At 37.4% G+C, this 22969-nt stretch overlaps 1 pseudogene; it reads left to right on the plus strand.

Moving 5' to 3' along the window:
- The first annotated feature begins 7903 nt into the window (after positions 1-7903).
- Positions 7904-8113, plus strand: LOC110307293 (annotated as a pseudogene).
- Positions 8114-22969: the final 14856 nt, after the last annotated feature.

Genomic DNA, 22969 nt, shown 5'->3' on the forward strand with positions numbered 1-22969 from the left:
AGCTAGTCACCAAGCTAGTCACCCAGTACATGAGCCTTGTGTAGATACTTCATATCAAAATCATAAAAAATCTCCTCTAGTCCCAGCTTTTCTCAACTCTATACTAGACCAGCATTCTGAAGTGGTTGTAATAGGCTAGACTATAGGGCATTCACCAGATTTCTATAATTCCATCACTATCTTTTGAGTCACTAATAAGGAAGTAAAATATGCCTTTCAGTCAGTGTGTGAGTGTGAGAGTGTGTGTGTGTGTGTTTCTGTTGTGTACAGGCAGGCTAATTCTGTTACCTCCACTATATATAGATATATATATAGATAGATATAGATATAGATATAGATATAGATATAGATATAGATATAGATATGGATATGGATATGGATATGGATATGGATATGGATATGGATATGGATATGGATATATCATGATATATATGATATATATCTATCTATATCATAATAGAGTTGATTCTTATTAGATGTGGTAGTTTTCTTTTTCACTTCTGAGATACTTTTTAGAGTTCTTGGCTTGGACAAAGAAAAGAAAAATATATGCATTTATTTGCTCTTCCGTTTAGATATAAAATAGATTACTCAAAATCACTCTGTTTGGGAACAGATGATGCATGCTGACAGCATCAAGCTACTGCAGATGCAGTGGCACCATGGGTAGAGTAACCTGCAAAGGGACAGCAGAAGGGAACATGGAGTTCCTGAATGAAGAGTTGTATTGCAAACTGACAGATGAAACACAGACTGATCAAGGCTCATGAGCCACCAGGAGGTTAAATTTGGGACACTTGAGGATGGTATTGGAGAATCCTAACCCTCTCCATCATTAAGTTGGCAGTAAGAAAGGATGTCTTAAAGGAGTTGACATAATTCTTGCCCCACCCCACTGCATGCACATGCGTAAATATAATTAAATATGAAAGGTGGCGAGAGTAGTTGAACATCTGTCTTTAGCTTTCAGATTTTTCACAGTCTGTTGATTAGGTTATGTTTTGTATTATTCCAATGTCCACAGCTGTCAAGTGGAATGGGAACATGCCTGCTGCATCAAGAAGCTGAGGTGTGCAGCAGCTCTTCATGTTCCACGTGGTAATAGCTGGTGACAGCTTCTACTCTGAACAAATTGTTTTCTGGTAGTTGATGGGTCTCAGCTGTTCTAACCTGGGAAGTGATGAGTTTTGCCTTCATTTGGAAAACAAGATCAGTTTCTGATAGATTCTCTGGCTTCTTTGGGTGTTATTGTTTGTTTGATTAAATAAAGAATCTGTGAGCATGTGTGCATGTACATGCAATGGTACTTTGGTCCATTTTAGATGGGAAGTACTGATCTTTTACCACACTACTTCACCTGGCATTTTCTAAGGTCTGTCTGTTCCTGCTATAGAAGAGGGAGAGATGAACAAGAGGTGAAAGAGACATTTCAGACAATCTCCTTCCTATCGCTCACTCAGAGATTGATTTCGCATCTCAACTCGAGGCGTTGGTTCCCAGGCTGAGGTCTTTCCCTTGTGAGTGAGGTTAGTCACACCAATATCCTTATCTAACTCCAAATAGTAAAGCGCTAATTAAAATGGCAAGGTCTAGAGACATGGAGTGTCTTCTTTCATGGGTGTTAATCTGACTTGATTATGTATGCCATGAGTGTGTGCACATAACACTGAAGTTGAACATGTTCAAGAAGGAAAGATCTAGATGAGTCCAAGAGCTTTCATCTTTATGCCTTTCTCTGGGTCAAAGTAGCATTTTAGATGAGGATCTAAGTATATTTTGACCCAAACATGTAAATATTGAAAAATTGCCATGGCTAGTCATATTTTAATAATAAAAATTAGAATAAATGTTGTCTACTGCTCAATAAATATTTTTTTCTCTACACAATCCTGAACAATACAGTTCTTAAAAGTCTCCAGCCACTAACCAGGCTTTATGGTTCAACACTAAGCTGTGGCTAGTATGACTGAGGAATTACATTTCTACTTTTATTTCCTTTAAACTAAACTAGTCTTATATGGTTCTTGAGTGCAGAAATAGATCATTGAATGATGAACATTTAGGCTTTGAGACAGTACAAATAAAAAGTGAATTTCTGTAAAAATCATTTTCCTGACAAGCCCGAGGCAATATTAATGTCACCTGAAAGGAAACACTTGGAAATCTGTAGTACCTGTTTTGAATGAGATTTAATCATAGACAACAATGAGATACTTACTGGATAAATGTATATTTTATTATATAGCAATAATAAATAACATTTATTACCCATCTATATAATAATTCTGGAGGTGCCCATATTTGCCATCTAAATTTTACAGAACACAGATATACATTAAAGAAAAATTATGACCATGCCAAAGATAATCTAGATAATAAACATTGGATGATGCTCAGTTCAGCCTGTCTCTAACACACAATCACAACTGCATTTGCTATTTGGAGGATGAATTAACAAAGTCGGTTTATTTTAGGTGAGATTATTAAATCCCATATCTGAATGCAGGGCTGCTGATCTCTAAGGTATCCTTTCTTTTCTCTTCTTGATGATTATGATCAGAAGAAAATGATGTCTGGATGCAATCTCCATAGAACATAGTCCATAAAAGGCACTTGCATCTTTTTTCCTATCATCATAATTAGGACATTACTGTAAACTCTAATTGCATGTGTGAAAGCAATCAGGAGGGTCACTGAGTCAGGTAAGAATATCATAAGTAGCACTACCCTCAATGTCGCCAGTGACAAAAATAACACAAAATTATAGCTCTGAAGAAGTAAAGGTTCCAAAAATTGTAGCACAAATATCACTTTGTCTTGGCCAGAGTAACCAGGGCTGTGTGGCATTTTTGTCTCTACTCAGGATTACTCAAATGGTAGTTTTGAGCATGCTGACTGATATTTTCTAATGTTAGCAATTAAAAATGTTGTGCTTCATTGTCTAAATAATCATTACATGGTGAAGCAATGGAAGAAGGATTGTCTGTAAATTATACTGAATTATTAATTGAACTAGAAATTGTTTCTATGAACATTTCCACTGGGTACAGGGTCTGTTCGCTGTCATTCGTTTTCCCTAAAATGTACTTCCTGGCATTCCCACCCAATGGACTTGTCAGCTGCTATGCTGAGTTTTGAGTGTGGTGAAAACTGACCCACTGGTTATATTAACAGTGAAGAAAGAAACATCTACAACAATGCACTTAGCTGTCAGCCATATGATCTGAAGTAAATTCAATAAAATTGATTTGTTTTAATTCTTTAGTATTTCTAATTGTTCCCATGCTGATTGCCAGTTAGCATTCAAAGCACTAAATTCATATTAACCATTTGCTGCTCTTCTTTGTGTTATTATGAATAGGTTGTGATTTTGGAGCTTCTTGATCACATTGTTACCTCACTGTGGACACATTAACATTTTTGTGTTTCTTTGTGACACTTAAAATATTTCTAATGACACATGGTGCATTTGTTGAGTTCCTAAATGATCAATATCTGGAAGGAAGAGGGAGTGACCTCTCAGTTCAATAGCAAAGAAGATTTACAGATGTGATCCTGTCTGCACTGAGATTAAAGTAAGGAAAGTAGAGAGATAGAGTCATGTAAGTCAGGACATTTACAAAGATTTAAATAGAATAGCCGTTGCATAAATTGTTGGTTATGGGAAGATGCTGCCAGAGCTTAGTGTTGGGAAATTTATATCTGAATAAAGTGAAGGTATTTTAGTTATGGGTTCTATTGTTATGAGAAAATACCACAATCAAAGGCAAGTTATAGAATGAAAGATGTATTGCATCTGAAAGCTTGTAGTCCAAAAACACTGAGATTCTACCTCACACCAGTCAGAATGGCTAAGAGCAAAATTTCAGGTGACAGTAGATGCTGGCAAGGATGTGGAGAAAGAGGAGCACTCCTCCATTGTTGATGGGATTGGAAGCTTGTTCAACCACTCTGGAAATCAGTCTGGCGGTTCCTCAGAAAACTGGACATAGTACTATCGGAGGATTCCGCAATACCTCCGCTGGGCATATATCCAGAAGAAGTTCCAACTGGTAGGAAGGACACATGCTCCACTGTGTTCATAGCAGCCTTATTTATAATAGCTAGAAGCTGGAAAAAACCCAGATTCCCCTCATCAGAGGAATGGATACAGAAAATGTGGTACATTTACAAAATGGAGTACTATTCAGCTATTAAAAAGAATGAATTTATGAAATTCCTAGGCAAAAGGATGGACCTGGAGGGCATCATCCTGAGTGAAGCAATCCAATCACAAAAGAACTCACGTGATGTGTACTCACTGATAAGTGGATATTAGCCCAGAATCTTAGAATACCCAAGATATAAGATACAATTTGCAAAACACATGAAACTCAAGAAGAATGACGACCAAAGTGTGGACACTTTGCCCCTTCTTAGAATTGGGAACAAATAACCCATGGAAGGAGTTACAGAGACAAAATTTGGAAGTGTGATGAAAGGATGGACCATCTAGACACTGCCATATCCAGGGATCCATCCCATAATCAGCCTCCAAACACTGACACCATTGTGTACATTAGCAAGATTTTGCTGAAAGGACCCTGATATAGCTGTCTCTTGTGAGACTATGCCGGGGCCTAATAAACACAGAAGAGGATGCTCACAGTTAGCTATTGGATGGATCACAGGGCCCCCCAATGGAGGAGCTAGAGAAAGTACCCAAGGAGTTAAAGGGATCTTCAACCCTATAGGTAGAACAACAATATGAACTAACCAGTACCCCCTGGAACTCATGTCTCTAGCTGCATATGTATCAGAAGATGGCCTAGTCGGCCATCACTGGGAAGAGAGGCCTATTAGTTGTGCAAACTGTATATGCCTCAGTACAGGGGAATGCCAGGGCCAAGAAGTGGGTAGGGGAGTGGGGGGGAGGGTATGGGGGACTTTTGGGATAGCACTGGAAATGTAAATGAAGAAAATACCTAATAAAACTTAAATACATACATACATACATACATACATACATGCATACATACATACATACAAGAAAGAAAGACGGGAGAGAAACTCCAGGGAGGAAAGTGGAGGACAGAACTAATGCTTACTAGCTTATACCTCAGAGTTTTCTCAACTACCTAGGCATGGTACCATCTAGAGCAGTGAGCTGGGCTCTAATATATCAATCATCAATGAAGAATATGCCCCACAGGCTTACCCAAAGGCCAGTCTTGTTGGGGAAAGTTCTGCATCAGTGTTTCCCTTCGTAAAGTAACTTTAGCTTGGATCAAATTGACATAAAATCAGATGTCATAGAAGAAAGCAACCCAAGCCCATGAACCTGCTTGAGATGAGAAATGGAGAAGCAACAGCGTAAGGTGAACTCAACCACTGCTACCATCATGGGCTTTGTCCCTGCAAACATGAGGCTAGCATCTTACAAATGACTGAGATACCAGGTTGAATAACTTAGTATAGTGTTTGTTAAATATAAATGTGTATTTAGTCACAGTCATATGGACTTACTAAGACTAGCAAGTGAAAGGCAGGAAGTATTCTTCTAGGTAAGCATACTAAATCAATAATTGGTCCATTCCACTTGTCTTCACAAGATGATGATTCTGCTTCCTTCTTCTAGTTTAGCTTATAAGGGGCCATCATATATGTACTTATTTGTGAAGTTGTTTAATAGAATACCTATCTACCAGAAGTTACATGTATGCCTATAGTTCATGTTAAGAATCAAATAAACTACCACCAGAAATTATGAGTGTAGGTTGAGTGCAGGTATTGAAAACCAAAATACATGCAAAGGAGAGTAAAAGGGATGTATGCTAGAAGCCAAAGTAAAGGATAGAGATGAAAGGCAGGACATTGCAAATGGTGCTCTCACAGTCTGATGGTCTAAGTTGTGATATAGAGATGTTGTGTGTGGAACATTCTCCTAGAGCATGCCTTATCCACGGTTTCTATTGTATTAAACAAGTTAGGTGAAAACAAGCTTAAGTAACATTTCAAGAACAAAGCAAGCACAGGGGTGCAAAGAGCAGCTTCTCAACTCTGTGCACAGCAATATGTGTGCACAGTGGTTTGTTTGCACAATGGTATGTATTTCAAGTTGTGTTATGGCTTAAGGTTTTTCATCCCAAGATTTTCTCATTGCATGTTTTCATGTAAGCATGAAAATCTAAATGTGTGTCGTGTCCATGTTTTATGCCAAAATAATATATTTGACTTCCTGTCATCTGAGAGATTGGAGTTGAAGATTCATTGCCAAAGATTGTCTAGACCAGAAGTCTTCAACCTTACTCATGCAGTGACTTTTTACTACAGTTCCTTACCTTGGGATGACCTCCAATAACAAATTTATTGTTGCTACTTTAAAAGTTTGCTACTGTTATGAATCATAAGTATCTGTGTTTTCTGAAAGTCTTATGTGGCCCCTGTGAAAAGGTTGTTTGACCCAAATTGGTCTTGAAACACAAATTGTGAACTGCTTCCCTAGAGCAACTTGTTCCATTCTACAAGGTTACAGCTGGCCTTGGCTGAACTCCCAAGTCTTCATGCCCAGAACTGTCATCAACTTAAGCTGAAATCAGCAATTGAAAGCATTCACAACGTTCTATAGAAAAGGGGTTAGAGTTGTATGGGTACATAGTTTTATTCTGCCTTTGTTATTGTTATATGCTTGTTAGCTTGCAAGGTCTACTTGGGTTTCCCAGATTTTTCTGAGATTTTTGTTTAGGACTTGGAGATTTCCACTGAGTTCTAATTATTAATATTGCAGAGATCTCTTCTATACCTTTTCAGCTTTTGTTTAATGGCAATCTTATAAAATTTATAGTACAACACTGAACCCAAGACAATGATGTTATCATAATGAATGGATGAGTAGATGATAGATAGGTATGCATGTAGGTAGATAAGTAGGTAGATAAATAGATGATAGATAGATAGATAGATAGATAGATAGATAGATAGATAGATAGATGATAGATACATAAAGATACACATGTGGATCATAGACAACAATGAGATACTAAAGCCAGAAATGTATACATATGAGACTTTTCTATTGCTCTGATAGAATACCCAACAAAAAGCATCTTAGGGGAGAATGGATTTTGGTGTGCCTTTGTTGTTTGTTTGCCTGTGTGTTACACTTACAGGGAGCTAGAGGCCATCATGGCAGGAAAGATGTGGCACCAACAGAAATATAATAGCAGGAAGCTGATTAATCACAGGAAGCTAAGGAAAAAGAGCAAGTTGGGGGGTGTGATGGTTTGTATATCCTTGGATCATGGAGTAGCACCATCTGAAGGTGTGGCCTTGTTGGAATAGGTGTGACCTGGTTGGAATGGGTGTGTCACTGTGGGTGTGGGCTTAAGATCCTCACCCTGGTTGCCTGGAAGTCAGTCTTCCACTAGCAGTCTTTGGATGAAGACATGGAACTCTCAGCTCTGCCTGCGCCATGCCTGCCTGGATACTGCCATGCTCCCACCTTGATGATAATGGACTGAACCTCTGAACCTGTAAGCAGCCCCAACTAAATGTTGTTTTTTATAAGACTTGCCTTGGTTATGGTGTCTGTTCACAGCAGTAAAACCCTAACTAAGACAGGGGGTAATTATAAAAGCCCAATCCCCATTGCCAATGAGGGACTTCCTCCAGCAACACTCTTCCTTCTAAACTCCCCATACCCTGTCCTGACAGCACCAGCACTGTAGAACCTCATGATGAACATTTCATATTCAAACCACAGCAGTAACTGTTCTGGAGCAACTTCTGACTTATGCCTCCAACACAGCCAGCTTCTCGTTTTCATTGCATTGCATTGTTATTGTACCTTTAAAGAGCATTATCCTTTGGCAGAAAAACTACTGCCATTTAAAACAAAAGAGATCTCAGCCAGGTCGCCGACATTATGGACACGAGTCGGGTGCAGCCCATCAAGCTGGCTAGGGTAACCAAAGTGCTGGGCAGGACCGGTTCGCAGGGACAATGCACGCAGGTGCGAGTGGAATTTATGGATGACACCAGCCGCTCTATCATCCGAAATGTCAAAGGTCCCGTTCGAGAGGTTGACCTGCTCACCTTATTGGAGTCAGAAAGAGAAGCTCGAAGGTTGTGCTGACCTTGCTGCTGGGTTCTGGATATCCACTACTTAGTTCACGGAATGACCAGCAACTGTTAAATAAAGCATTTATATTAAAAGAAAAAAATGAAACAAAATACATTGAGAAATGTTAGTCATATCTTCTACAGTAAAACACTCACATAACTACTTGTTTGTTTTCATTTGTTAAGGGAATCACGTATGGATAAAATGACCTTGCACTGTATTTGTAAACTATTTCTTATGGGTCTTCTCTTTCTTCATTTGCTGTTTTCTTTCTTTTGTTGTTAAAAACAGATTTGGGGGAATCCATTCTCAATGTCCTCTTTGTATTCTTTATCCAACTCTTTCCTTAAAGATCCCAATGAGGTTGCTTTCTTTTTCTCACACAGTTTCTGCAGATTTTAAGAAGCTTGGAAAATGCATTCAGCTCTTTCTATAAATTACTAAACACAGAAAAATGGTCTGCATCTCTCCATATATTTGCATACATCTCTTTTTCCGCTACTAAGGTAGCACGGTGGAAAGAATAGCCATAGTGCTAATAGTTTACAGAAAGAAAAAGGAAAACCAGATGTCTTTGAGGGGAACTAAGGTCTTACTTGTATCTACACTTGGAGGTGTTCTTGGAAGAGCACAGGATAAATTTCTAAATAGAATAAATGAGTACAGAAGATTGTTTGGGGTCTTCCGTTTTCAAGAATAACTTATCTCTAAGTAAAGGCATTCTCATTCAAGCATCTTTGTATTCATATTAGGATACCAGAGTGTCAGACATGACATGCAGTGTATGCCAACAGCAATTTGGAGGAGTGAGCAAATGACAGGAAGTGAGAAAGAAACAAGGAGAGTTCATACAAACCACTGCCTTTACATAAAATGATTTTTTTTTCTGTTTTTAAAATATTTTTTATTAGGTATTTTCCTCAATTACATTTCCAATGCTATCCCAAAAGTCCCCCATACCCTCCCCCCCCCACTCCCCTACCCACCCACTCCCACTTTTTGGCCCTGGCGTTCCCCTGTACTGGGGCATATAAAGTTGGCAAGTCCAATGGGCCTCTCTTTCCAGTGATGGCCGACTAGGCCATCTTTTGATACATATGCAGCTAGAGTCAAGAGCTCNGGGGTACTGGTTAGTTCATAATGTTGTTGCACCTATAGGGTTGCAGATCCCTTTAGCTCCTTGGATACTTTCTCCAGCTCCTCCATTGGGGGCCCTGTGATCCATCCAATAGCTGACTGTGAGCATCCACTAGGCCCCNGCATAGTCTCACAAGAGACAGCTATATCAGGGTCCTTTCAGCAAACTCTTGCTAGTGNATGCAATGGTGTCANCNTTTGGAGGCTGATTATGGGATGGATCCCTGGATATGGCAGTCTCTAGATGGTCCATCCTTTTGTCTCAGCTCCAAACTTTGTCTCTGTAACTCCTTCCATGGGTGTTTTGTTCCCAATTTTTTTTCTTTTTTTTTTCTTTTTTTTTGATTTTTAATATTTTTATTACATAACATAAAATGATTTGAACGAGTGTAATTACAGTGTTGGCAGTGCATTTTCCAATCAGAGATGATCCTCTAGATTCCTTAAGAATTAGAAGAAAGGAAATTATAAGCACACATTAAAATATAGTTTCTTGGGTTTACTAGTTATTGCAGTTGCACCTAAATTGGGAAAAAAAAAAAACAGGTATTACTCTTGTTGGAAACATTTTAAGTCATTGGGAAATAGTATAATGCCAAAATACAAGAAAACAACTTGTCTTTCATGCTTATATTAAAAGCTGTCCTCAAACAGTGAGAAGCTCAGGAAACCCTTTGATCTGTGAGACAATCACAGGAGAAATATGAAGTATATAAGCAGAAAATAAATAATGAACACTTGGCCAAGAAGGCGCATTGTTTGTGCCATTTTAGACACAGAAAAATCAGAAATAGTAGCATTAATAAGTGTGCTGTAATGAAACGCCTGATGCTAAGCATTGACTAAACTATAAAGAAATAACTCTGGCAGAAATAATGATATTAACCTCATAGCAAGTAAAGGATTCACATAAACCCCACAATGAGAAAAGACCAAGTAGGAGAAACTGTGACCTCTTACATTTGCTTCCAAACTTACATAATTCACTAGGGTGTGAAAAACTGTGTATAGTGAATATTTAATCATTTTCTACAATTTTGTCCTTTTCTATTATTTCTTATCAGTGATAAATTATATCAGCCAGCCATAAAAATGTTTTAAAGACATCAGTGATTACATCTCATAAACAACCAAGAACTTTTACTTCTTTGGACATCAATGGGAGGAGAGGCCCTTGGTCCTGTGAAGGCTCAATGACCTAGTGTAGGAGAATGCCAGAGCTGGGAAGCAGGGATGGGTGGGTGGGTGGGGGAACACCCTCATAGAAGTAGGAGGACGGCAGATGGGATAGAGGGCTTCCTGGAGAGAAACTGGGAATAGGGATAACATTTGAAATTTAAATAAAGAAAATATCCAATAAAAAATGTGTATTCTTAAAGTTTGTGAGTAATCTATAAATTGTAATTAAGTGTTTAAATTATAATTTTAATTAAATATTTTTAAAAGTATAAACACATGCATGTCTGTCTTTCTGCTACTTATAACTCATCATCCTTCTCATTCACTCTATCCCCAGTCACATCAGTGAAACATCTATTTCCTGATGCCCGGTTCTTAAGGCTATGACCTCTGACAGGCCTACTGGTCTCCAGATGCCCTGCCTGGCTGCTAAATTATACATATAGAGTAAGTGGAGAGATGAGTTAAATGTCCCTAGTTCAACATTACCAAAGAAAACAGACATTTGTGACTCATTTATATTTGTTTGGGGAATAATATGGGTGTGTGGTACATGTATGTAGGGGTGCATATATCTGATGGCATATAGCCAGATTAAAACATAAATCCTCACTCTACTCCCTCAAGGAAGGTTTCTCACTTAACCTGGTCACTTTGCATGCAAAATAGCATTCTGCAAGCCAAAAGGATCCTTTTCTTTTTTTTTTAATTTAGTTATTTGGTTTTTTTGTTTGTTTGTTTGTTTTTTTTTTTTCCTGTACCTGAGGACTGGGGTTATAGATATATGTGGTCATGTGGTCCCGGCCCTGATTTTTATGTGGTGTTAGAGATACAGACTCAGGTCTTCATGCTTACAACAAATATGCTCTTGTCTTCTGAGCCAGGTCTCCATCCATCCTCTATATAGTCTTACCTAAGTTCTGCGTGTAGTTTAGAAGGAAATAAATGGCCAGCCTTTACTCTCTCACACCATCCCATTTTCTGTTATTTCTGGTCATCTGGGTAAAAGACACTTTACCAATTCACTTGATTAAATTTTTGTGTAAGCTTTCAGAGTCACTTGATTTAAACATGACGTAGGTTAAACATGCTGGGAGGGTTTTATTGGGGAAACCATCACCTGGTGTTGTTAACTCCTCTACATATATATGTACAGAAAATATATGCATCCCTCAAATTTCACATGGTTTTCTCATATATTTTTATATAATCGTAGCAACTTAAAAATGTTTTTTTTTCCCTTTTCTCTGTGTGCTGTCATGATTATGAAGGTTTTTAAGAGTTTATTTTGGTGGTTACCTAAAAGTAACTATAACTTTCTATAAATAGCATTTGTTTTATAAGTAAAATCTATTAATCAAGAGTAAAAATTTATATTTTATTTCCTCTTTCCCATTTTTAAACCACCTAATTTAATTGACTTATGCTAGAGGAATTATTATCAATAATATTTCCCTGCATTTGCTTGGTGTTAGCATTCTAATATTCTAAGTGCTTAATATTCTTTCTGTAAGGACAATCCCTACACTTGTTATACCTCAGTTGCATAATTAAATTAGTTTGATGACATTTGACTGCAGACCTGATTTTAATTTTCAGTGAGGTAATGGTTTAGAAATGGTTTGTGAAGAGTTTCTTTATCTTAGTCCTCAGATGTTTGTACTGAGTCCCCCAGGAAAAGTCGTACCAACATAACAATTTCAATGATCATCCTAAGAGAATACATGTATGTTTAAAATTTGCATCCCTATCCCATGACAGGGGCCAGTGTTTGTAGAGGAATTCGAATACTTTTTAGTAACAGGAAGAATTTAAAGGCAATAACATGGAATATTTGTTGAATAATAAGGTTCAGAAATAGGCTACCACTGTATTTGAAGCTCTTCCACTTACTATCGAAGGTATCTAATATATTCTGTTAAATGGATATTAAAAAGTTGTATGTTTCATGAAGATTATAAAGAAAATAAACATTTAGAACGGTTTGGTCATACAGTATATACTCAAGGAAATATACTTATTATGCCATTATGATTCTTAACAGTTGCTGGTTGGTTTGGCTGCAAAATAGCAGCTAGTTTCTTGAATTTTTCAGCCTTAAGATCAATAATGACATTAAATGAGAGTATTTTGTCTGTGTACTATGAGGTCTATTAAATGTCTTTATCCCTGTCTTTTGTCTCCTGGATTTTCTTTCTTTGAGTAAACATGTTGAGTTATATTTTTTTTAACTATGGTATATTTTGTATATATAATTTAGTGACTGTTTTCTCTTAGCCTCACATATATAATGCTAAAATGTGTTTATTAAAGGAATATATATTCAGAGGAAGGTACAGTTTGAGAAATGTTCACATTCTGCTCACATGTGCAGTCAGGGTCCAAATCACAGAGTAAATAAACAGTCCTGAAGCTTAAAAGCTGTTCTCACTCCCATCACTTCCCATCACATCCAAGTGAGGCTGTTCCCTGTCTCCAAACATTGCAAATGAGTGCATCCTTGTGTGTTTTTACACTGAACAATCACACTCATACAAAATGGTGGGTTTTTGTGGTTTGATAATTGGAAATTTGTCTTGCTGAGCTTTTAAAAATGAACATCTATTTAAATAATCCAATAAATGTAGAGCTTAATAAATAAATGGAGAAAATATAAAATTCCATATGATCAGAATAAGGGTGAACTGCTAACCACCTTAATATATTTGTGATATGTTTAAATAATTATCTCCTAAAATAGTGTTTATTTTTTAAAGAAAAATATTCTGATAATCAGTATATTTCTAGTTCTCAAGCATATCTCACCTAACTTCTATTTAGTTTTAAGCAGTTTTATCCAGTAGCATTCACCTGATGTCTTCCTGACAATATAACTTATTCTCTGAATTGTCTACAAAGGCACGTTTCTGTTGATCCCCCAAACTCTTTTTTTCCCTCTCCATCTCTTTGTTTCAGAGCTCTCCTCTGGGTTCTTCTACTATGTTTGAATCCTCTTTGTTCCTGATGTCTGTCTGTGCAGCCATGTGTCTTGCGTTCAGTACATGCCATTGGAACAATACAAGTTCTTCAAAACATACTTGTGTCTGAGCATAAAACAAGGTACCACAAAGTCATCATTAGCAACAGGAACATAAGCTATTGGAAACATTATTTTAGGTGTGCATTTTCAGTAATATAATGCTACAAGTAAGGATGGTTTATAGAACTCTATAAAGAAACTTGGATTTCTTGGATGACATTAGAAAGCACAGAGCAGTAACTGAGGTGATGACTTGGAGTTGTGGATGGATTGTGTAAAACCAAGATAAGTTTCTAATAGTTCACCTGGGTGACTATTTATGATGAAGAAATTGCTCCCATTCAAGAAAGATTCACAAAGCATTTTAAAAGAATAGGCAAAGGAGAATTTATTAGGCAGAAAGTAGAGGACCCAGGTAAGTAAAGTGGGTTCTTCAGTCCACAAAGGGACATATTAAAAAGATCAGGCTTGAATTTACCCTGTTAGAATTTAGAGCATCAAGAGAATAACAGGAGATGGTGTGGTTTGGGACAGATCACTGCTAATGATTGACTTGAAATACAAAAGACTTAAGGAAGAAATATTTTTGAGCTGTTGTCTCTTAAGGACTGCCAACCATCTTCCTGTCTATTGCCTTTTCCTAATGTACCAGTTTTAGATGGGTGATACACTCTGTCCAGACTGCATCTTCCACTCACAGGTTTGACTGACAGATTGAGTAAAGCACCTCCATGATGGTAGATGGTGGAGAATTCTCAACTGAGGAATACCAAATGGCTAAGAAGCACCTGAAAAAATGTTCAACATCCTTACTCATCAGGAAAATGCAAATCAAAACAATGCTGAGATTCTACCTCATACCAGTCAGAATTTTTAAGAACCAAAATTCAGGTGACAGCAGATACTGACATGGATGTGGAGAAAGAGGAACACTCCTCCATTGCTGGTGGGATTGCAAGCTGATACGACCACTCTGGAAATCAGTCTGGCATTTCCTCAGAAAATTGGAGATAGTACTACCAGAAGATCCAGCAATACCTCTCTTGGGCATATATCCAGAAGATGCTAAACCTTGTAATAAGGACACATGCTCCACTATGTTCATAGCATCCTTATTTATAATAGCCAGAAGCTGGAAAGAATCCAGATGTCCCTCAACAGAGAATGGATACATAAATGGAGTACTACTCAGCTATTAAAAAACAATGAATTTATGAAATTTTTAGGCAAATGGATGGATCTGGAGGATATCATCTTGAATGAGGTAACCCAGTCACAAAAGAATGCATATGATATGCACTCACTGATAAGTGGATATTAGCGCAGAAACTTAGAATACCCAAGATACAATTTGCAAAACACATGAAACTCAAGAATAAGGAAGACCATAGTGTGGATACTTCATTCCTTCTTAGAATGGGGAACAAAATACACATGGAAGGAGTTACAGAGACAAAGTTCAGATCAGAGCCTGAAGGAAGGAACATCCAGAGACTGCCCCACTCCATGTTTCATTCAATTGTCCCTTTTCTATCTAAGGATAAATCTATGTGCATTTTGTTTTTCTTTAAGGTTAAGTACTCCAAAATATTTTCTAGATTTTTTTTGCATGCTTTATTGAATCAACCCAGTTCTGTTGTTGTTGTTGTTGTTTTGCTTTGGAAAATCTGCTTTGTCCTTTTAAATTCGAGATTTTGAAACTATAAAAAGGAGAATGACACAGTATTCCTGATCTGGTGGACATTGCACATGGGAAGGTAGAAGGAGAGAGACTAGCAGAGAGACAAAAGAAAGCATACATTATAAGATGAATAAATAGTAAATAAATAAGGAACATATTTCAGCTGCTATAAGTAGGGGCATCTGATAGTAATATTGGTCATGGCTCTCTCTTCAAGTAGACCTTACTTACTTGTGTGATTCCCTCTGAGTATGCGCTTAGTGCTGATTCAACAGTGCTCATTTATAGACAAGGTTTAGTCCAAATAAATATAAATAAAGCAAGTAAATGAAAGCATAATTGTTGCCTTTTGACTTTGAGAATTAAAGAAATGTATTTTCTAGGATCATCAAGTCTGTGCTAGGGCTTAAGTCAGAACTCAATGAAATTAAGAGGTTCACGCCTGATAACAGGTTTGATATACAATGTTTATGGTGAAATTTGGATAGCATGCATGAAACTTAGGGTGTTAAAATGTCCTGACAGTTACATAGAATGTTCACATTGTTTGAATTGTTACTAGACCATTAGTGTAGGGTTCAAACCTCGATTCTATTGAAGTAAAGGAAGTCAGGAAGGGAAGTATTTCAATACTTTAACAGTTCCTTCTGGTTATTATCTAAGGGCTTTGTTTCTTCCTGATGCTCCATCATCAGGAAGAAGAAATTGACTATATTGTTGGTGTCTCACATTACTGTGTTAAGTAAGCTATCATGGAAAATAATGTGAAACACACACAAACACACACACACACACACACTTTTAATATATATATTAAAGCAGATGGGGATATGGCACACTAATAGAACACTTGTCAGTCATACTGAGATTCTCAAATTGATTCAAACACTTTGCAAGGAATTCTTAGTTTACCAGGCACAGAGGTAAATGCATGTGACCTCTTTCAGTCTTCTTGAGGCTAAGTGAAGAGGACTACAAGGTTGAGGCCAGTCTGAGATATATAATATATCAAATACAGGCCTCAAATCATCAAATATGTAAATGAACTAATCATCATGTATTTAATGAGAAAACAAACCTCACATTGGAGAATGCAGTATCTGAGACACTCACATGGCTGCCTGGGCAAATTGAGAAACCGCTCAAATCAATGATGCAGCATTATAAAAATCACAGCTCTAGCTCATTAGTTGTAGGTTTCCCTCCCAACATTTATGTTATCATCCTGTTTTCTTGGATAAAAAGATTCAAGAGACATCAGAAAACAATTCTATCATCTCTTATATTGCTAATAATAAAGAAAAATCTCTGAAATTGACAATAGATATGCCTAGACATATCACCCACTGGCTCCAACACAAGACAGGCTCACGAGGCAGCAGAAGGGAACCGTGATGCAGAGCTCCGGCATGGAGGCTGATGGATGAAGTGTTCACATAGCAGTTTCTAGATATTTCTCTTTGGCCTTTAATGAGCTACTGCTGAGAGTGGTTTTGTTATCTCCACTGGAGCCTCAGAATAGGTGCTGTGTGGTCAGCAAAAGATTAATAAGACACAAGATGTGAAAATTGGGTGTTTTAGACTGATTCTCTATATTCAAGCCACATTTGTGAAGGGACGGGTGTAATAAAAATTGGGTATTAAAGATGATATCTTTTACAACAAAGTGGACCTAAGAAAACACCTGTCAGTGTATTGACATAACATATAGGCTGAATGATTGGCATGTATTCCTATGTTTGGAACATTTGAGTCACTGACTACAGACTGATAATTTTGTATCTTTAAAACCTTGAAGGTTACTTTTATGTATCAAATTTACTGGGCCAGAAAATTTTGTCAAGCAATGATTGGGTTACATCTGAAGGCATTAAACAACTGATGTTTCAGCTTCAGGCAGCTGAGCAGAGTTCCCTCTCCTTACAGGAAACCAGTTCAGGTACTCCATTTTCTGCATAATGCATGTGTGGCAATCTGATTACAGAGGCTCCCTATTCTAATATAGCTCTTATCTAGGAATGCCATCACAGACGCAGCCATAGTGATATCTGGACAATGTCGGGAAACTGGTTTTCAAACCATCAAGGAGACTGCATTTAATGTCATTCTTTTGAATGTTATATACATCAGTACTGAATTTACATCATTTCTAATCCCTTCCAATATTTTAATTGTCATATGACTCCCTCTCAAATTCATGGCCCCCTCTCTTTGTGGGTGAATGTGTGTGTGTAAGATTCCTGAATTTACTTAGTTTTGATCATATTTAAAAACACAACACAGACACAATTTTAAATGAAGAGTTATGTGTAATCAATGGCTCTTAAGGGTCGAAAAATCAGTTTTCTCTATGAATGGGCTCTCTGACACAGTATCTATTTCCAAGTGGTCAGCCCCAATTGTTTGTATATCAGTTTTAATTTAAAAAGTCGATTCAATATATCCAAACAAGAAGCTAAGATACAGCAAAATGTATTAGTAAATACTGAAAGGGAAAGAAGCGAAAAGAATCAAAGTGGGGAGACAGGCAGGAATGGGAAAGGAAAGTTCAGAGAAGGGGTACCAAAGAATGTTTGGAGTATAATAGGAGCAGCAAAGAGAGTAACAATTGTGAAGAACTCTGATATCCAGAAACTTGTCAAAGACTGTAGGATACTTCTAGTTTGCATTTGGCTGACTATTTGAAACTTTTGAGGAAAAATCCTGATTCTAATCCAAGGAGAAACCTATTACTTAATAGTCATTTTTAATACTTGTTATTCCTGTAGTAAAATGCATAATCTCAGAAAAGTGACACTTGCTCCAGGTTTATTGTGAAATATGTAGGAGCAAGCCAAGCATGGTCATGCACATGTGTAATCCTTGCACTTGGGAAATAGAAGCAGGAAGATCAGAAGTTCAAAGCTATCTTAGAATATGTAAGAAGTTCAAGTCCAGGCAGAGCTACATAAAACTGTTTCAAGGGGCAAATTATGAAGAGGAATAAAAAAAAAAGAACTTATATGTCCTTTCCTCTTATTCCAAGTGTTTGATATGATGACCAAACTGCTAGCAGAAAATCTGTTTTCTGAGTAACTTAAAACAGGAACCACATCTCTGTATATATCAGGAATGGCCATCATATAATACTATAGTGATTGTTTCCATAAATTAGAATCTATCTAACTCTTTCACCTTATCAATGAGATTCACTTCTAGAAAGACATTATTTCTAGGTCAGCTATCTTTCCTAGTGTGCCTAATTTCAATAACAAGTCATAATGTCTCGAAATTGAAACATTTGCCAGCCCTGCCTGATGCATATTCACAGAAATAGTGAGAGGTGTATATTATTTATTCCAAAGATGCTAAAGGCAAGGGGAACACTGTTGCTATAATCAATAGTACAAGGCCAACTATCTGGTAAGTAGACAAATTGGAAATAAATCACAGAACAGCCAGACTTGATCAACTGTTCTTTATGTCAGATCATAGAGGCTTAGTATCTGGTCATGTAGTGGTAAGTACCTATAGGGAGGTCATTACAAGCTGAAAAGTCTACCTCTTCCCATTCATCCATATACTTATTCATTGTGTATACTTTAACTTCCACTTTGTGTCAATTCTTGAGCATGCTGTTTATCCAATAAATATACGCATCGCAGTTCATAGTATTCACTTAAATTTTAAATAACTCCCAAGACTGCAGCCTTTGAACTGGGTACAGTGTGCTTCTGCCCCCTCTCCTCTCCCATCAAGGTCGTACTGCTTTCCTATACTCAGTCCACAGGAGCCCGTGTGGACTTAATTCCCTTACAGAGTTCAAGATTTATCTCCTTCGAAAACCTGTCTGAAAGACCCCTCCTTTCTCAGGTGCTTAAACAAGCTATACTTAATCCTGATGCCACTCCACTAGGAGCTTCTGCCTAAATATTTCTCCATATTTGATTTTTTTCCCCGACTGACCTGCTAACTTTTAGACAAAAAAATCTAAAATAAAAATGTATTTTTTCTCAATAACAAAAATAAAATTTTTAATCCATAGTGTTTAGTAAATTAAGAAGTTTCAATGAGGTGTTCTGAAAGCCAGCGCTATGTTAACTAGGGATCACTGAAATTGCTCCAAACAAAACCAATCCCTTCCATTTGACATGGATGTAATGGCTGTTTTTGTTGTGCATTTGGTTTATTGCTTATATTATGCCGGTCGGGTTCCCAAATTACATGGGAATTCACAAGTCTGCATGTGAGACTCTTGACTGTCCCTGTCCCTACCTAGTTTTAATTGGTAAATAAAGTTGCTGGTGGCCATTGGCTGGCCAGGGAGACAGAGGTGGAGTTTAGATTTCCCTCGAAAGGGAACCATGTGAAGGAGGGGGTTTTAGAATCATCATGACAAGGGAAGCAGAAAGAGCAAGCCTGAGAGCAGCTGCAGGAAAAAAAACCATACAACCAACCATGTAAAAATCGGGGAAGAGCATCCCAAGGGCCCCTTCTCCATTGGCTCTGGTATAGCATAGATGAAATATAGTAAGTAATAATTCAGGAATATTGAAGAGGTGGTGTTAGCAACGTGTAGTTTGGGAATAGTCCAGCCATTGAACTGCTTAGGGCATATTAAAAATAAGGCTGCGTGCTTGAGTGCTGCATGCATACATATGTACATGCATGTGTGCGTGCATGCATGTGTGTGTGCATGTGTGTCACCTGCCAGGAAGTTTAGAGTGGATTAAATTATTACAGCCTCAATTTTTACACATAACTATGACATTCCTTTCCTCTAGTAAAATTCTGACTCTCTATCCTTGCTCACTTTTATCTAGTTCTAATAAAAAGAATCCCATTAATTTACAATGACCTTTATTCCCTCTAATGATGAGTGTCAACCCTGGGCTTTGACTAGAAAGCAGATGGATGCTATGAACAAGGATTTTCATTCAGTAAGACATAATTTCTCAATTTCATTAAAACAAACAAGCAAAAAAAAAACCTATAAGAGATAACAATCTATCCTGATGTAATTTATTTCCTTATTTTTGCCAAATGCAGTAGGCTCAACATTGGAAGAGAATGCTATTTGTCCCCTAGATTTTTTTCTTTGTGCCACTCTGTCAGCTTGTATCTTGTTGAGATTTGATGGTGACCTCGCAGATACCTTATTAATGATGACCCAGAGGGGCTCAGCAGAGCTTGGACTTTGGGTAATAAATCAAACCACAAGTGCCAAGTTTGCAGATTTGGAATTTAGAGAAATATAATAACTAAGATTGAGTGTCTGGTGGGAGGTAAAACTGAGTAGGGGTGGAGACTAGCTTTTATAGGACTGGTTAGTACTCATGAATATTAATCACTTTCATATGTTACATTTCTAATTGGTATTATCTTTTCCAGTTACACTGTAATTGAATTTAAAAAAATAAAGATGGCTTAGATGTCAAGTTTAGATATTACATGATGCTTCTGCTCAAGAAAGTTTATCCATATAGCTCAGGTCATTTGAATGATGGATAATATGGATAAACTTCCTGGTGCCTAATGATATGCAGGGCAGCAAATATGCAGCATAGAAGATTGCATGTGATAAAGGAGGAGTAAGAGCATGGAAAGTGAGCATGTGGATTTTAACTAGTCAATTAACCACCATGCAATTTAGTTTGTTTATTAGGAAACTTCTTTAAAACAGCAGGGAAGATAATTGCTACTGTAGTTCTGTGTCAATATACTAGTGAAATGCAGTCTGTTTCTCATGAATTCTGTGCCTGACACTGTGCTGAGTAAGAAGATAATGGAACTTGTTCAGGTCACATTTTCACTCATATAAGCATCATTGCCTGGTCTGCATGCATAGTTCAGAGTTTGCAGCTATCTGGAACCTCTGGGAAATTCTCAAGAAAGATGCAGATTCTGTGCACAATTGCATGCATAGAAGTGTGTATCCATTGATGCCCAACATCAATGGGAGAAGAGGCCCTTGGTCCCGTGAAGGCTCGGTGCCCAAGTGTAGGGTAATTTGAGAGCATGGAGACAGGAGTGGGTAGATGGGTGGGGGCACACCCTCACAGAAGCAGTAGGAGAGGGTGCGATAGTGGTTTTCCGGGGGGGGGGGTCGGGAAAGGGGATAACATTTGAAATGTAAATAAATAAAATATACAATACAAAATGTCAAAAAATAAAGAAGTATATATTCACTAGAACCTTGCTTATGATGTAGAATTAGAGTATTCTTAGGTCAGGGCTTTGATGTCCCTTGAGAATATAAATGGTTGGTGCTTGGTGTAAGGACAAAATGATTGATAAATGACCCAGGTCATTTTAATACAATTAGGGAAGACCATTTGCAGCTAAAATATGACAAACCAAAGTGATTAAAATTTGTTAAGCTTTGAGGTTGACCTTTGATAATATAAACGCTATTTATCCCATGTGAGGTCATATGTTCATAGAAGAACTGAATAACAAATGTCTATAAATGGAAAGGTCATTTACCCTGAATGTGGTTCCCAGCCACATTCAGCAGCCTAGGGCAGAAGCTGTTTGACAATCTTTCTATATCTTCCCTTGATGTTAGAAATCTCTTCCTGATCAGTACTATATACATTCTTGAAAATACCTCCATCCTCTGCCATGCAAATCTTGAAATGTAAAACATTTACTAATGAGTTCCTATATCATACAAAATCTCTGGGACTTCAGCATTCTCCAAATGTCACACATCATAAATTTCTGACTTCAAAAATGAGAGAGAATGCCAGCCCTATGTAAAAGACTGGTTTCTCCTGGTCTTCTGCCCTGGAGTTGGGAATGGAAGTAGCTGAGTGCTGTTGGAATATGGCCACTGGGAACTGAGTTCCTTGGTATTAAGGAGTTGGAAAGCAGTATTCTTTGACCTCTGTTGGGGAGGAATCCCCCAGCTGACCTAACAGAGGTTTATATATAGTGAATATGCTCTTCAGCACCTCTCTGTAAGGCATGATGCCTTTGACAACATCTTTGAAATTACAGCACTTTGTTCTAGTTTCCCAGGAAATGCTCTGGTAGCTGTGTAGGCTCTCTTGGGTTTCTCCTTTCTTTGCTGTGCTAGGAAAATACACACTGCATATGCATTGTTATTGTCGTTGTTGGTAAGGACTGAGCAAGCATGAATTTCTACATCATCATCATCTAAGCAGGGCAGAGGACAGCAAATCCTGCCAGCTTGTAATAACAGTCTGTATGTAAACCAGTCAAGGCAAAAAATATATATATCAAAAAATGTGGTAATGTGCAAAAAATCATCCCTCAAGTAGACCAGCATGGTCATCAAAGTGAATTAGCTGCCCATTAACTTCTCCATCTTCCACACAAAAAAGCAAATTACAGTAAAAAATAGTTAATGCATATATACTGTCTTAGAAATGAGAAATGAATATACAATCTAGTTTTTCATTAATGGATAATATCATCATGGGGAATGTTGGTGCCCAGGATTCTGAATGAGGAAAATAACTTCCAAAGGAGACAATGATGATATTTGGCCAAGATATTTACACTTAAACCCTTCAGCCCATAAGTACTTTACTCAGTGGTCACTATAGGCTCATCACCAAAAGGAGAGTGATTGTTAAAGATTGTGCAAACAACTGTATAGCCTTGCTGCATATTATAAGATAAGCTGTCTATATGTTTAGCAAAATAATTCCTTTTTGCATTGAATGTTGTTAGTTTACCTTTGGCAGATTTATCTATAACACAAATAAGCTTGGTTATGGGAAAAGTGAAAAATAAAGTGTGGAAGTTATTAAAGAAGGTGACTTCTGTCACAGAATCTTAAGGGATGCTTGAAATTTCTTATCTGCAGTTAACTTACTGTTAACTCAGTAACTTACTGTTACTC

The sequence above is a fragment of the Mus caroli genome, chromosome 12 (genome assembly GCF_900094665.2).
Source record: "Mus caroli chromosome 12, CAROLI_EIJ_v1.1, whole genome shotgun sequence".
Classification (NCBI taxonomy): Eukaryota; Metazoa; Chordata; class Mammalia; order Rodentia; family Muridae; genus Mus; species Mus caroli.